Source organism: Pinus tabuliformis, chromosome 7, assembly GCF_031772625.1.
Source record: "Pinus tabuliformis cultivar Carrire ecotype Pingquan chromosome 7, CPIR1, whole genome shotgun sequence".
Taxonomy (NCBI): domain Eukaryota; kingdom Viridiplantae; phylum Streptophyta; class Pinopsida; order Pinales; family Pinaceae; genus Pinus; species Pinus tabuliformis.
In genome coordinates this window covers 631,875,515-631,889,970 of record NC_142293.1, presented here as the reverse complement: position 1 = coordinate 631,889,970, position 14,456 = coordinate 631,875,515, and positions in this window count along the sequence as shown.

Below are 14,456 nucleotides of genomic sequence, written 5' to 3'. Positions count from 1 at the left end.
ACTTCTGCATAAAATTCTCATCCTCCCATGTGGAATCTTCAGCGGATAAGTTCTTCCACTTGATAAGATACTCTGAAATTGATCGATTTCGTAGCTGTCGAGTTCTTGTTTCTGTGACTGCTTCCGGTTCCAATATAATTTTTCCTTCCTCGTCAAGTTCTGGCAATATTGTTTGAATTGGGAGCTTGTCACCTATAACCTTCTTTAAACATGAAACATGGAAAACTGGGTGCAATCGAGAAGCTGCAGGAAGCTCCAATTTGTATGCCATAGTACCAATCTTTTGCAACACCTTGTACGGACCATAATACTTTGGTGATAATTTATTATCCTTCTTAGCTTGCTTTAGGGACATTTGCTTATATGGTTGTAGCCGTAGGAATACCCAATCACCTACATCAAAACTTCTTTCACTGCGATGTTGATCTGCCTGTTGTTTCATTCTATTTTGTGCCAACACGAGGTTATCCTTTAAGAGTTGGAGGACTTGTTGTTGATGTTCGATGTGATGTTCCACTGCCTGAACCTTAGAATTTTCTCTTAAATATGATGTGATGGATGGTGGTTGATACCCATAAAGTGCCATAAATGGGGTCATTTTTGTTGCTGTATGGAAGGAAGTGTTATACCACCATTCAGCCAGAGGCAACCATTTGACCCATTGTGTCTGTTTATCAGATACAAAGCAACGAAGATATCCTTCCAAACATTTGTTTACTATCTCAGTTTGCCCATCAGATTGAGGATGATAAGATGAGCTATGAGCTAACTGAGTACCAAGACAAGAAAATAATTCTGTCCAAAAATTTCCAGTGAAAATGGGATCTCTGTCACTTACAATAATCTTTGGGTTTCCATGTAGCTTTTGAACTGTTTCCATAAATGCAGTAGAAACTGTACTGGCTTTAAATGGATGTGATAATGCACAAAAGTGTGCATACTTGGTAAGTCTGTCAACTACCACCATGATGACACTCTTTCCCTCAGACTTGGGTAAACCTGTGATAAAATCCATTGAAACCTCCTCCCAACGTTGGCTTGGAATGGATAAAGGTTGTAATAGACCCGGTGTCTTAATTGTTTCAACTTTATTTTGTTGGCAAACCAAACATTCCGCCACAAACTTTTGAATATCTGATTTAAGGCCATCCCAAAAAAATTCCTTCTTAACCCTGTGGTAAGTTTTTAAAAATCCTGAGTGCCCTCCTAAGGGAGAAGTGTGCAATTCCATAAGAATCTTTTGTTTTAGCTGGGAATTCTTACAGAGGTATAAGCGATCTTTGTACCATAACGAATCATTTTGCCAGCTAAATGTATCAGAAGTACTGGAATCTTGTTGTAGCTTTCGAATAAGTGCCCACACTTCTTCGTCATTCTTCCATTCCTCCCTTGCTTCGTTTATCCAATCTGGTTGGATAATAGAAATGGCACACAACAATGCTTCCACATCCTCATCCTTTCTTGAGAGTGCATCTGCCACCACATTTTGCTTCCCTTTTTTGTAGATGATTTCAAAGTCATAACCCAACATCTTTGTGACCCACTTTTGTTGCTCTTCAGAGGATAATCTTTGTTCTAAAAAGTATTTAAGGCTATCATGATCCGTTTTTACCTTGAAGTGTCTTCCCATTAGGTAGGGTCGCCATTTCTTAAGTGCATGGAGTATTGCCAACATTTCCTTCTCATAAATAGCTTTGCTTAAAAACTTTCCCTTGATTGGACGACTTTCAAAAGCAATGGGTCTTTCATCTTGCATTAGAACAACACCAATTCCATTTCCTGAAGCATCACATTCCACAATAAAGGTTTTTGTGAAGTCCGGTGTAGCTAAGACCGGTGCTTGGCACATTGCCTCTTTAAGATGTTCAAAGGCCTTTGTTGCTTCCGGAGTCCATGAAAATGAATCTTTCTTCAATAATGTTGTTAGAGGTGCTGCTATTCTCCCATAATTCTTAACAAACTTGCGATAATACCCTGTCAACCCAAGAAATCCTCGCAGATGCTTTATGGATGTGGGGATTTTCCATTCCTTAATGGCTTTAATTTTGCTAGGGTCTACCTTAACTCCTTCATGAGATACAATATGACCCAAATATTCCACCTCCTGGACTCCAAAGAAACATTTGGATCTTTTTGCATATAATTGTTTCTCCTCCAATAGTTGTAGCACCCTGTCAACATGTTCAACATGATCCTTCCAAGACTTGTTGTAGATTAGTATATCATCAAAAAATACTAACACAAATTTTCTAAGGAATGGTTTGAAAATTGAATTCATCAAACCTTGAAATGTTGAAGGTGCATTGGTAAGGCCAAAAGGCATGACCAAAAATTCATAATGACCCTCATGAGTTCTAAATGCCGTTTTCGGAATGTCTTCAATCTTCATTCTGATTTGATGATATCCCGAACGAAGATCCAACTTGGTGAAGTAAATTGATCCATGCAATTCATCCAGTAATTCATCAATAACAGGAATGGGGAACTTATCTTTAATAGTGAGCTTGTTGAGCTCCCTATAATCCGGACACATGCGCCATGATCCATCCTTCTTGTGCACCAATACTACTGGAGCTGAGAAAGAACTTTGACTCGGTTGAATTATACCAGCCTCTAGCATTTCTGCAACCATACGTTCAATTTCACTTTTTTGGACATAGGGATATCTGTACGGCCTGATGTTTGGAGGAACACTTCCTGGAATCAGATGAATAGCATGATCATGATCACGCATAGGTGGGAGACCTTTGGGAGTCTCAAATACCTTGGAATGATTGTCCAAGACTTTTTGGAGATCTGGAGAAATAGATGATTCCAATGTGGAAACATCTAGCGAACATAATTGTGCAATTACACCTCTTTGCTCCTTTTTTAGAAGCTTTGTCATACCATTAGAGCTGATTATCTTTCCTGGTTTCCCTGCAATACCCCTTAATTCAACTTCCTTTCCTTCCGTAGAAAATTTGATGAAAAGTTCTTGAAAATTAAAAGCTATTGTACCCAAGGATTGTAGCCATTGGACTCCTAGTACAACATCAGCACCTCCCATTGGAATGGAAAGCATTGGGCTAGTCAATACATATTCTCCCATGGATAGCTTGATATTATGGCACTTTCCAGAGCAATTTATTGTTCCTCCATTTGCAATCATCACTTGACACTCTGGTGCTGGATATAGGAAGCAATTCAATTCTTTTGCTACCCTACAATGAATAAAATTGTGGGTGCTTCCTGAATCAATCAACACTATTACCTTTTTCTTCTTGATTTGTCCTTCTATCTTGATGGTTTGAGGAGTGGTAATTCCCGCCAATGCATTACAAGATATGGTCGGATTTATTTGTTCTTCATCTAGGCTTTGTTCCTGAAGTATATCTTCTTCTTTTGACCTTTCTTGCTCCTTTTCTTCTTCCTCTTCACAATCTATGTAGAATAATTTCTTCTCAGCACACTTATGACCTTTAGTGTATTTGCTATCACAACTGTAACAAAGCCCTTTTGCTCTTTTTTCTTCCAATTGTTGTGGTGTCAACCTTATAGGTTGTGGAAGACTAGGGGCAACAACACTTCCGTCTTTATAGTTGTGAGTGGTATGCTTCCTGGTTGCCATAATTTTGCTTTCCATTTTTCTTGCTAACCTGAATGCCTTCTCTAATGAATCAGGTTCCCAAAGGCGAACATCATGTTGGATATTATCCTTTAAAGACCCTATGAACACATCAATCCTATGCTCCTCTGGAATATCTTTTACCCTTATGTTCAATTTTTGGAACTCCTCAATGTGCTCCATTATTGAACCCTTTTGTTTGAGACTTATCAATTGGCTAAAAAAAGTGTTGCTTTTTGTATCTTCATAATGTGCTATCAATTCTTCCGTAAAAATTGCCCAAGTGATAAATTGTTTACGAGAGCAAAGCCATTGATACCATACAAACTGATTTGGTTCCAAATATACAGTTTCCATACGTACCTTTTGTGCGTTTTGCACATTATTGAGATCGAAGAATTGCTCCATCTGTAATATCCATGTGGCGGGATCCTTGCCATCAAACTTCCTCATATCGATTTTTGGAATATGGTGATTCTTCGATCCAACATTAGCATCTATGGAATCATGATTAACATTTCTTTTGTTCTCATCATGAGTTTCCTTTACTACCTTTTCACCATTAGTGACCCTTTCTTGTAGCAACTTCTTCAATTCTTCCATGTCTGTCTTCATATCTATCTTCAAATCTGTCATGTCTCTCTTCAAATCTGTCTTCAAATCATCCATCTTAGCTTCCATGCCCTTTATCTTAGATTCCACGCCATTTATCTTAGATTCCACGTCATTTATCTTAGATTCCACGCCACTTATCTTAGCTTCTGTTAGCTTTTGTGAGCGTGACATTTGTTGCACTTGTTCTTGTAATTTTGATATATCATGTAGCATTTCTTCCTCTTCTTCATGAGTCATGCTAGAGCTTTCAGGTTCCTTACTAGGTGTTTGCATTTTCTTTCCTCGGGGCATCAGTTACCGATAATAATGCTTTACTATGCCCTTTGAATTCCGTTAAACCAAGCTTACACAAAAATTTAAAAAAAACTACACACCTTTTTTCACTTTATAGAAGCCTGATATTGAATCTGATGTATCTCTGTAATTTTGGATCATCCAATTCTTAAATTTCTACTTGTAGTAGCCTTCTGCGTCCTCTTTCCAATGCCACAAGTCTGAGCCAAATTGGATTCTCCAAGGAAGAGTTATGTGAAATCTCCCACAGTGACCTGTTTTTAGACTAGTTCAGTAGAGCAAAATTGTACGACGTGCCACGAGTCACTGTTTCAACCTTTGAATCTGAAACACACACAAAAGAAACTAAAGTCCGTCCTCTTTCTGTACCTTCTTACGAAATTTCAATCTGATCCCCAGAGAGAAAGTTATGACGTTTTCCCCAGGTCACCTGTTTTGAATGTAATTCAGGAGTCTGCAAAAAGACCAACTTCCTCAGATCATATCTCCGCAAATATCGCACGAAAAGCTCTGAAATTTGGACCCAAGGTTCAGCGTGATTTCTTCTCAAATGGGTTTTTTTTTCGACTTCTGAAACGTCACAGGAAAAACGTTATAGCGAAAATTCCACGATGACCTGTTTGGAGCAGCGAAACCCTAGAATCCAAAGCTTTGATACCAAATGTTATGAAACCAGCTCAAGAAAAGATAGAAAAGATAGATCAACGCCTTAGAATTCAGCCTCTTCGAGGGGGCAACCTCCTTTACATTACATAAATGAACAATTCTTGGATGATACAAATGACAAAACCTCCTTTCTATATATAGGAGTCTAGGGAGTCACAATATAATCCAGTCGACCTAACAATAATAATATAAAGCCACAAAAATAACAATAGAGGGATTCTATGGGGCACAGAAATAACAATATGCGGGTAATAGGGGCACAACAATATAAATAAGGGGTATAACTACAATAGTAATGGGGCAATCACTAGTATTATAGGGACCCAACAGTTTCTATCATTCCATATCCATATTTTTTTTTACCAGTTGTTCCACTATACATACACAGTGTTCTTTACATAGTCATTTCTTAAACAATGAAAAGAAATTTGAAAAATAATAGAGAACAGAGGCTCATGAATGATTGGTCTTGTGCGCCAGTTGTGATCTTAGGCTCTCTCTTCCTGGTACTTGATTGCATAAAATCTCTTTTCCAATAACTTAAATCAGAAAACTGATGGTTGGCTTTCTTTTAGCTATGGAATGCAGCCTGATTCCGCAGCTAACTGGAAATTTCGTAGCCATTTTCATACTTCTACAGGTTATAGGGGTGAAGAGACGAAACATACCACATGGGTAGCTGGGAAAATGTCAGTACATGGATGGTGTCCTATTCATTTAATCCAATTCGATGAAAAAGACCCCGGTTAAATGGAAGTCAAGGTGTGTGTTATCACTAAGTCGCCACACTAAGTCGCCACATAAGGGACATAAACCTTGTGTTGAAATATCTATTCATACTTGAGCTTTAAAAGTATTCCTAAGACCTTAGAATAGGATTTCCATTTGTTTTAAACACTTTAGGAAACCAAGAAGAACAAAACCCTAAAAAAAACATAAACTATAAAACAACGAAGTAAGAAAAAGTTTAACTAAGCACATATGGTGCACCACACTTAATTAGTTTATAATACTCGGATTGATAGTTTATGTAGAGCAATTTAAGACGCTAAATTGACTAGATATTTTGGCGTCGTTGCCGGGGAAGTGTAGTTAGGAGACCTTATTTCCTACATCTAAAAAAATATTAATAATTTCTTGGGTATGCTCTCCTCCTACATTTTGTGTGATCTGGAGGATCAGAAAGAGGATTGTTATGTAAAAAGAAAAAAAGAGGAGACAAAATAAAACTTCATCATTTCAATTGATTCAATAAAAAAAATATAAATAAATAAAAAAAATTAATGAAGCCCAACTACTTTGATAGGCTCAGTTGTCCAAGATTGACTAGTTATGGTTTGTAGTGGTCCTCAAAACACTGTGTCCTATTTTAAGTATGATTTTGCAAATTAATCGCGGAATGCAGCCTGATGCCATAGCTAACTGTGAATTTTGTAGCTAATTTTAAGGTTTAGCAGGTTACAAGCATCCAATGAAGAAACTGACTACATGGGCATCTCTGGAATTGTCCCGACATGGATGCTATCCTAGTCAACCAGCTCAGATTGATTAAAAAATCAGCTTAAGACCTCAGTCAAAGTCTTGTTTTTAGTATGTTTACCTTGAAGCCTTTGCTGCCTAAAATTGAAAATCATGAATCATTCTTATAACATTTCACAATTTCAGAAGAAGAAAAAAAATAAAACGATCTATGGCTATCTTCAATAGAAAATCTACATCCCTGTTCAAGCTTTGGCCTTAAAACGAACGTGCAAAAACATTTAAAAAAAATTATCTTCAAAATCCTTCTCTAGTTGTTTGCTTGACTCTTGTAATCAACAGCAGCAAGCCAAAGTTAGTGAAAATTTTCAGCCCTTTGTAAGAAATCCATTTGCATTCATCTGAATCATGTATCTTACTCATATGGAAAGCTTTCAATGGATTACAGAAATTGCTAAACAAAACTAATAGGAAGATTATTACTAAGGTGCAAGATGGCCTGCCACGCCACAAAGAAATCACTCTTATTTTTCTTCCAGATTTATCTACATGCTTTCCTTCTTCGAAAAGTTGGAAGGGTCAGTATTTTGAACATGAAAAGGCTAGACTTGAGAGAGAGTGTGAGGCTACACCGCAAGTGAAACTTCTATTTTTTTTCATTTCTTTTTCAATCTGGTATTTCTATGTGGATAGTTAATAGAGCAGAGAGAAAAGAGACACAGTTTCAAATTATAAAATGAAAACTCGACAGATCAAAACAAGTGTGTTATTTAGGAAAAGCCTAATGGACAGTTGTTGTCTCCAAGCGCATAAAATCAACACAAAGCTCCATGAGGTAGGTTTTCACTGTGGCTGCTCATGATACTGCTGCAAGAATTTTCCAAGATGCTCATGAACCTGCAAATAAACAGAAAAAAAAAATCAAACATAGTAATCCACAAAAATGCAAAACATAGAAAAACGTCAAACTTTGAATGCACGATCTAACCAAACGGAGGCAAATTGGGAAAAATAAAACATGGGTTTTTTCGGAAATAGGGTTGGTTAGACAACCCAAAAATGGTTTTAAGAAATTTGGAGTGGTTTGGGAGAATTTCTCATTTCTTTAAAGCCTCTTTTTGCATGCCGCGTGAGGAAAAATGATTTTAATTAAATGAACAGAGTTTTATTTTAACACGGCTTGCTTGAGGAAGGGAAATCCGATTTGGGAACTAATTATACGATGGCATTCAATCTTGATTACACCACCCCTCTTGTTTTTAATGCTAACAGTCTCATGCAACCTCCATGACTGTATTTCAGTTTAACGGCCGGCAACAGAGATGTATCCCAATTGAATACGATACTTCTCCAAGCACCTATTTAACGGTTAATTCCATCACTTGAACCGGTTGGATGTGGCTCTTTTACATCTGTATTATTCTTAGCTTCTCTCTTACACCTCCACAACTTTCCTATGTATAAAAGCACTTCTATTTTTCATTATGTTTACGGTTTTCTCTGTTTACATGGGTAGCCACTCCATTTCACAGTATCTTCTACACTCTGTTTTCACGTATTTCATCCATACAGCTTCTCTGCTTTCATGTAAGTATAATCGTTTTACTCCATACTCATAGTTTCTGTCATTCCATATCCATATTTTTTTTTAACCAGTTGTTCCACTGTACATACAGAGTCTTCTTTACATAGTCATTTCTCAAACAGTGAAAGGAAATTTGAAATATAACGGAGAACAGAGGCTCATGAATGATTGGAATTGTTCACCAGCTGTGATCTTAGGCTCTCTCTCCCTGGTACTTGACTGCATAAAATCTCTTTTCCAATAAGTTAAAAAAAAAACTAATGGTTGGTTGTCTTTTAGCTATGGAATGCAACTTGATTCCGCAGTGAACTGGCAATTTCACAGCCATTTTCATACTTCTATAGGTTATAGGTGTCAAGAGATGAAACAAACCACATGGGTAGCTTGACAAATGTCAGTACATGGATGGTCTCCTATTCATTTGATCCAAGTCGATGAAAAGGACCCCAGTCAATGGGAAGTCAAGGTGTGTCTTATCATTATGTCACCACACTAAGTTGTCGCATAAGGGACATAAACCTTGTCTTGAAATCTCTATTCATACATGACCTTTAAAAGTATTCTTAATACCTTAGAATAGGGCTTCCATTTGTGTTAAACACTTTAGGAAACCAACAAGAACAAAACCCCAAAAACAACATAAACTATAAAACAACGAAGTAAGAGAAATGTTAGCTAATCACATATGGTGCACCACACATAATCAGTTTACGATACCCGGATTGAGAATTTATGTAAAGAAATTTAAGACGTTAAATTGACTAGACATCTTCGCGTCATTGTCGGGGAAGTGTAATTAGGAGACCTTATTTCTTACATCTAAAAAATAATTAATAATGTCTTGAGTATGCTCTCCTCTTGCACTTTGTGTGATCTGGAGGATCAGAAAAAGGATTGTTATGTAAAAAAAAAGAAGAGGAGACAAAATAAACCTTCATCATTTCAATTGATTCAATAAAAAAAAAATATAAATAAATAAACAAAAAAAATAATGAAGCCCAACTGCTTTGATAGGTTCAGCTATCCAAGACTGACTCGTTATGGTTTGTAGTGGTTCTCAAAACATTGTGTCGTGCTTTTATAAGATTTTACAAATCAGCTGTGGAATGCAACTTGATTCTGTAGCTAACTGTGAATTCTATAGCTAAGTGTGAATTCTGCAGCTAATTTCAAGCTTTAGCAGGTTACAAACATCCAATGAAGAAACTGACCACACGGGCATCTCCGAAATTGTCTCGACATGGATCCTATCCTATTCATCCAGCCCAGATTGATAAAAAAATCAGCTTAAGACCACAGTCAAAGTCTTGTTTGTAGCATGTTTACCTTGAAGTCTTTGCTGCCTGAAATTAAAAATCATTAATCATTCTTATAAAATTTCACAATTTCAGAAGAAGAAAAAAAATAAATCTATGGCTATCTTCAATCCTATTTTTCATTGTGGCCTCAATAGAAAGTCTTCATCCCTGTTCAAGCTTTGGCCTTAAAACAAACCTGCAAAACATTTGAAAAAAAATATCTGCAAAATCCTTCTCTAGTTGTTTGCTTGACTCTTGTAATCAATAGCAGCAGGCCAGTGTTAGTGAAAATCTTCAGCACTTTGTAAGCAACCCATTTACATTCATCTGAATCATGTATCTTACTCATATGGAGAGATTTCAATGGATTACAAAAATTGCTAAACAAAACTAATAGGAAGATTGTTGCTAAGGTGCAAGACGGCCTGCCAAGCCACAAAGAAATCACTCTTATTTTTCTTCCAGATTTATCTACATGCTTTTCTTCTTCAAAGAGTTGGAAGGGTCAGTATTTAAAGCATGAAAAGGCTAGACTTGAGAGAGAGTGTCAAGCTGCACTGCAAGTGAAACTTTTATTTTTTTCCTTTCTTTTTCAATCTAGTATTTCCATGCAGATAGCTAAGAGAGCAGAGAGAAAAAAACACAGTTTCAGATTATAAAATCCAAACTCGACAGATCAAAACTAGTGTGTTATTTAGGAAAAGTGTGATGGACAGTTGCTATCTCCAAGCACATAAAATCAACACAAAGCTCCATGTGGTAGGTTTTCACTATGGTTGTTCATAATAGTGCTGCAAGAATTTTCCAAGACGCTCATGAACTTGCAAATAAAAAAAAAATTCAAACACAGTAATCCACAAAAACTCAAGATAGAGAAAAACATCAAACTTTGAATGCATGATCTGACCAAACAGAGGAAAATTTGGATCAAGTAAAACCTAGGTTTTTTCGACAATAGGGTCAGTTAGATAACATAGAATGGTTTTAAGAAATTTGCAGCGGTTTGGAAGAATTTCTCGGTTATTTAAAGCATCTTTTTGCATGCCGCGTGAGAAAAAATGATTTTAACTCAACGAACAGAGTGTTGTTTCAACACAGCTTGCTTGAGGAAGGGAAATCCAATTTGGGAACAAATTATATAGTGGCATTCAATTCTGATTACACAATGCCTCTTGTTTTTAATGCTAAAGGTCTAATGCAACCTCCGTGACTGTATTTCAGTTAAACAGCAGACAGCAGAGACGTATCCCAATTTAATACGATACTTCTTCAAGCACATATTTAACGGTTAATTCCATCACTTGAACCGGTTGGATGTGGCTTTTTACATCCATATTATTCTGAGCTTGTGTCTTACACCTCTGCAGCTTTCCTATGTATACAAGCACTTCGATTTTTGATTATGTTTCTGGTTTTCTCTGTTTACATGGGCAGCCACTCCATTTCACAGTATCTTCTACACTCTATTTTCACGTATTTCATCCATACAGATTCTCTGCTTTCGTGTATGTATAGCCATTTTACTCCATACTCATGGTTTTTGTCATTACATATCCATATTTTTTTTACCAGTTTTTCCACTGTACATACAAAATCTTCTTTACATAGTCATTTCTTAAATAGTGAATGGAAATTTGAAAAATAATAGAGAACAGAGGCTCATGAATGATTGGTCTTGTGAACCAGCTGTGATCTTAGGCTCTTTCTCCCTGGTACTTGATTGCATAAAATCTCTTTTCCAATAACTTAAATAAGAAAACTGATGGTTGGCTCTCTTTTAGTTATGGAATGCAGCCTGATTCTGGAGCTAACTGGCAACTTCACAACCATTTTAATACTTCTATAGGTTATAGGTGTGAAGGGACGAAACAAACCACATGCATAGCTGGGAAAATGTTAGTACATTGATGGTGTCCTATTCATTTGATCCAAGTTGATGAAAAAGACCCTGGTCAAAGGGAAGTCACGGTGTGTGTTATCACTAAGTTGCCACACTAAGACGCCGCATAAGGGACATAAACCTTGTCTTGAAATCTCTATTCATACTTGACCTTTAAAAGTATTCTTAAGACCTTAGAATAGGATTTCAATTTGTGTTAAACACTTTAGGAAACCAACAAGAACAAAACCCTAAAAACAACATAAACTATAAAACATCCAAGTAAGAAAAAGGTTAACTAAGCACATATGGTGCACCACACTTAATCAGTTTATGATACTCGGATTGATAGTTTATGTTAGAGCAATTTAAGATGCTAAATTGACTAGATATTTTGGCGCCGTTGCCGGGGAAGTGTAATTAGGAGACCTTATTTCTTACATCTAAATTTTTTTTAATAATTTCTTGGGTATGCTCTCCTCCTACATTTTGTGTGATCTGGAGGATCAGAAAATGGATTTTTATGTAAAAAGAAAAAGAAGAGGAGACAAAATAAAACTTCATCATTTCAATTGATTCAATAAAAAAATATATAAATAAATAAACGAAAAAAAAATAATGAAGCCAAACTGCTTTGATAGGTTCAACTGTCCAAGATTGACTGGTTTTTGTTTGTAGTGGTCCTCAAAACACTGTGTCCTGTTTTAGTAAGATTTTTCAAATTAATCACGGAATGCAACCTGATTCCACAGCTAACTGTGAATTCTGTAGCTAATTTTAAGGTTTAGCAGGTTACATGCATCCAATGAAGAAACTGACCACATGGGCATCTCTAGAGTTGTCGCGACATGGATCCTATCCTAGTCATCCAACCTAGATTGATAAAAAAATCAGCTTAAGACCTTAGTCAAAGTCCTGTTTGTAGCATGTTTACCTTGAATTCTTTGCTGCCTGAAATTGAAAATCATGAATCATTCTTATAAAATTTCAAAAATTCAGAAGAAGAAAAAGAAGAAAACAATCTATGGCTATCTTCAATCCTATCCTTCACTATGGCCTGAATAGAAAATCTGCATCCCTGTTCAAGCTTTGGCCTTAAAACGAACCTGCAAAAAAATTTAAAAAAATATCTGCAAAATCATTCTCTAGTTGTTTGCTTGACTCTTGTAATCAGCAACAATAGGCCAATGTTAGTAAAAATCTTCAACCCTTTGTAAGCAACCCATTTGCATTCATATGAATCATGTATCTTACACATATGGAGAGCTTTCAATGGATTACAAAAATTGCTAAACAAAATAATAGGAAGATTGTTGCTAAGGTGCAAGACGGCCTGCCAAGCCACAAAGAAATCACTATTTTTTTTCTTCCAGATTTATCTACATGCTTTCCTTCTTCAAAGAGTTGGAAGGGTCAATATTTAGAGCATGAAAAGGCTAGACTTGAGAGAGAGTGTGAAGCTGCACTGCAAGTTGAACTTTTGTTTTTTTTCCTTTCTTTTTCAATATGGTATTTCTATGCGGATAGTTAACAGAGTAGAGAGGAAAAAACATAGTTTCAAATTATAAAATGCTAACTTGGCAGATCAAAATGAGTGTGTTATTTAGGAAAAGTCTGATGGACAATTTCGGCCTCCAAGCGCATAAAATCAACACAAAGATCCATGTGGCTAGATTTCACTATGGCTGCTCATAATGCTGCTGCAAGAATTTTCCAAGACGCTCATGAACCTGCAAAAAAAGAAAAAATAAAACAAAATAATGCACAAAAACACAAAACAAAGAAAAACGTCAAAATTTGAATGCACGATCTGACCAAACGGAGGTAAATTTGGAAAAAATAAAACATGGGGTTTTTCAGCAATATGGTTAGTTAGATAAACCAAAATGGTTTTAAGAAATTCGCAGCGGTTTGCGAGAATTTCTCAGTTCTTTATAGCCTCTTTTTGCATGCTGCGTGAGGAAAAATGATTCTAATTAAATGAACAGAGTGTTGTATTAACATAGCTTGCTTGAGGAAGGGAAATCTGATTTGGGACCTAATTATACGGTGGCATTCACTCCTGATTACACCACGCCTCTTGATTTAAATGCTAACGGTCTCATGCAACCTCCATGACTGTATTTCAGTTTAACGACCAACAGCAGAGACGTATCCCAATTGAATACGATACTTCTCCAAGCACCTATTTAACGGTTAATTGGACGTCACTTGAACCGGTTGGATGTGGCCCTTTTACATCCATATTATTCTGAGCTTCTATCTTACACCTTCGTAGCTTTCCTATGTATACATGCACTTATATTTTTCATTATGTTTATGGTTTTCTCTATTTACATGGGGAGCCACTCCATTTCACAGTATCTTCCACACTCTGTTTTCACGTATTTCATCCACACAGCTTCTCTGCTTTCGTGTATGTATAGCTGTTTTACTCCATACTCATAGTTTTTGTCATTCCATATCCATATTTTTTGTTTACCATTTGTTCCACTGTACATACACAGTGTTCTTTACATAGTAATTTCTCAAACAGTGAAAGGAAATTTGAAAAATAGCAGAGGATAGAGGCTCATGAATGATTCGTCTTGTGCACCAGCTGTGATCTTAGGCTCTCTCTCCCTGGTACTTGATTGCATAGAATCTCTTTTCCAATAACTTAAATCAGAAAACTGATGGTTGGCTATCTTTTAGCTATGGAATGCAGCCTGATTCCACAGCTAACTGGCAATTTCAGAGCCATTTTCATACTTCTATAGGTTGTAGGTGTCAAGAGATGAAACAAACCACATGGGTAGCTGGGAAAATGTTAGTACATGGATGGTGTCCTATTCATTTGATCCATGTTGATGAAAAAGACCTCAGTCAAAGGGAAGTCAAGGTTTGTGTTATCACTAAGTCGCCACACTAAGTCGTCGCATAAGGGACATAAACCTTGTCCTGAAATCTCTATCCATACTTGACCTTTAAAAGTATTCTTAAAACCTTAGAATAGGATTTCCATTTGTATTAAACACTTTAGGAAACCAACAA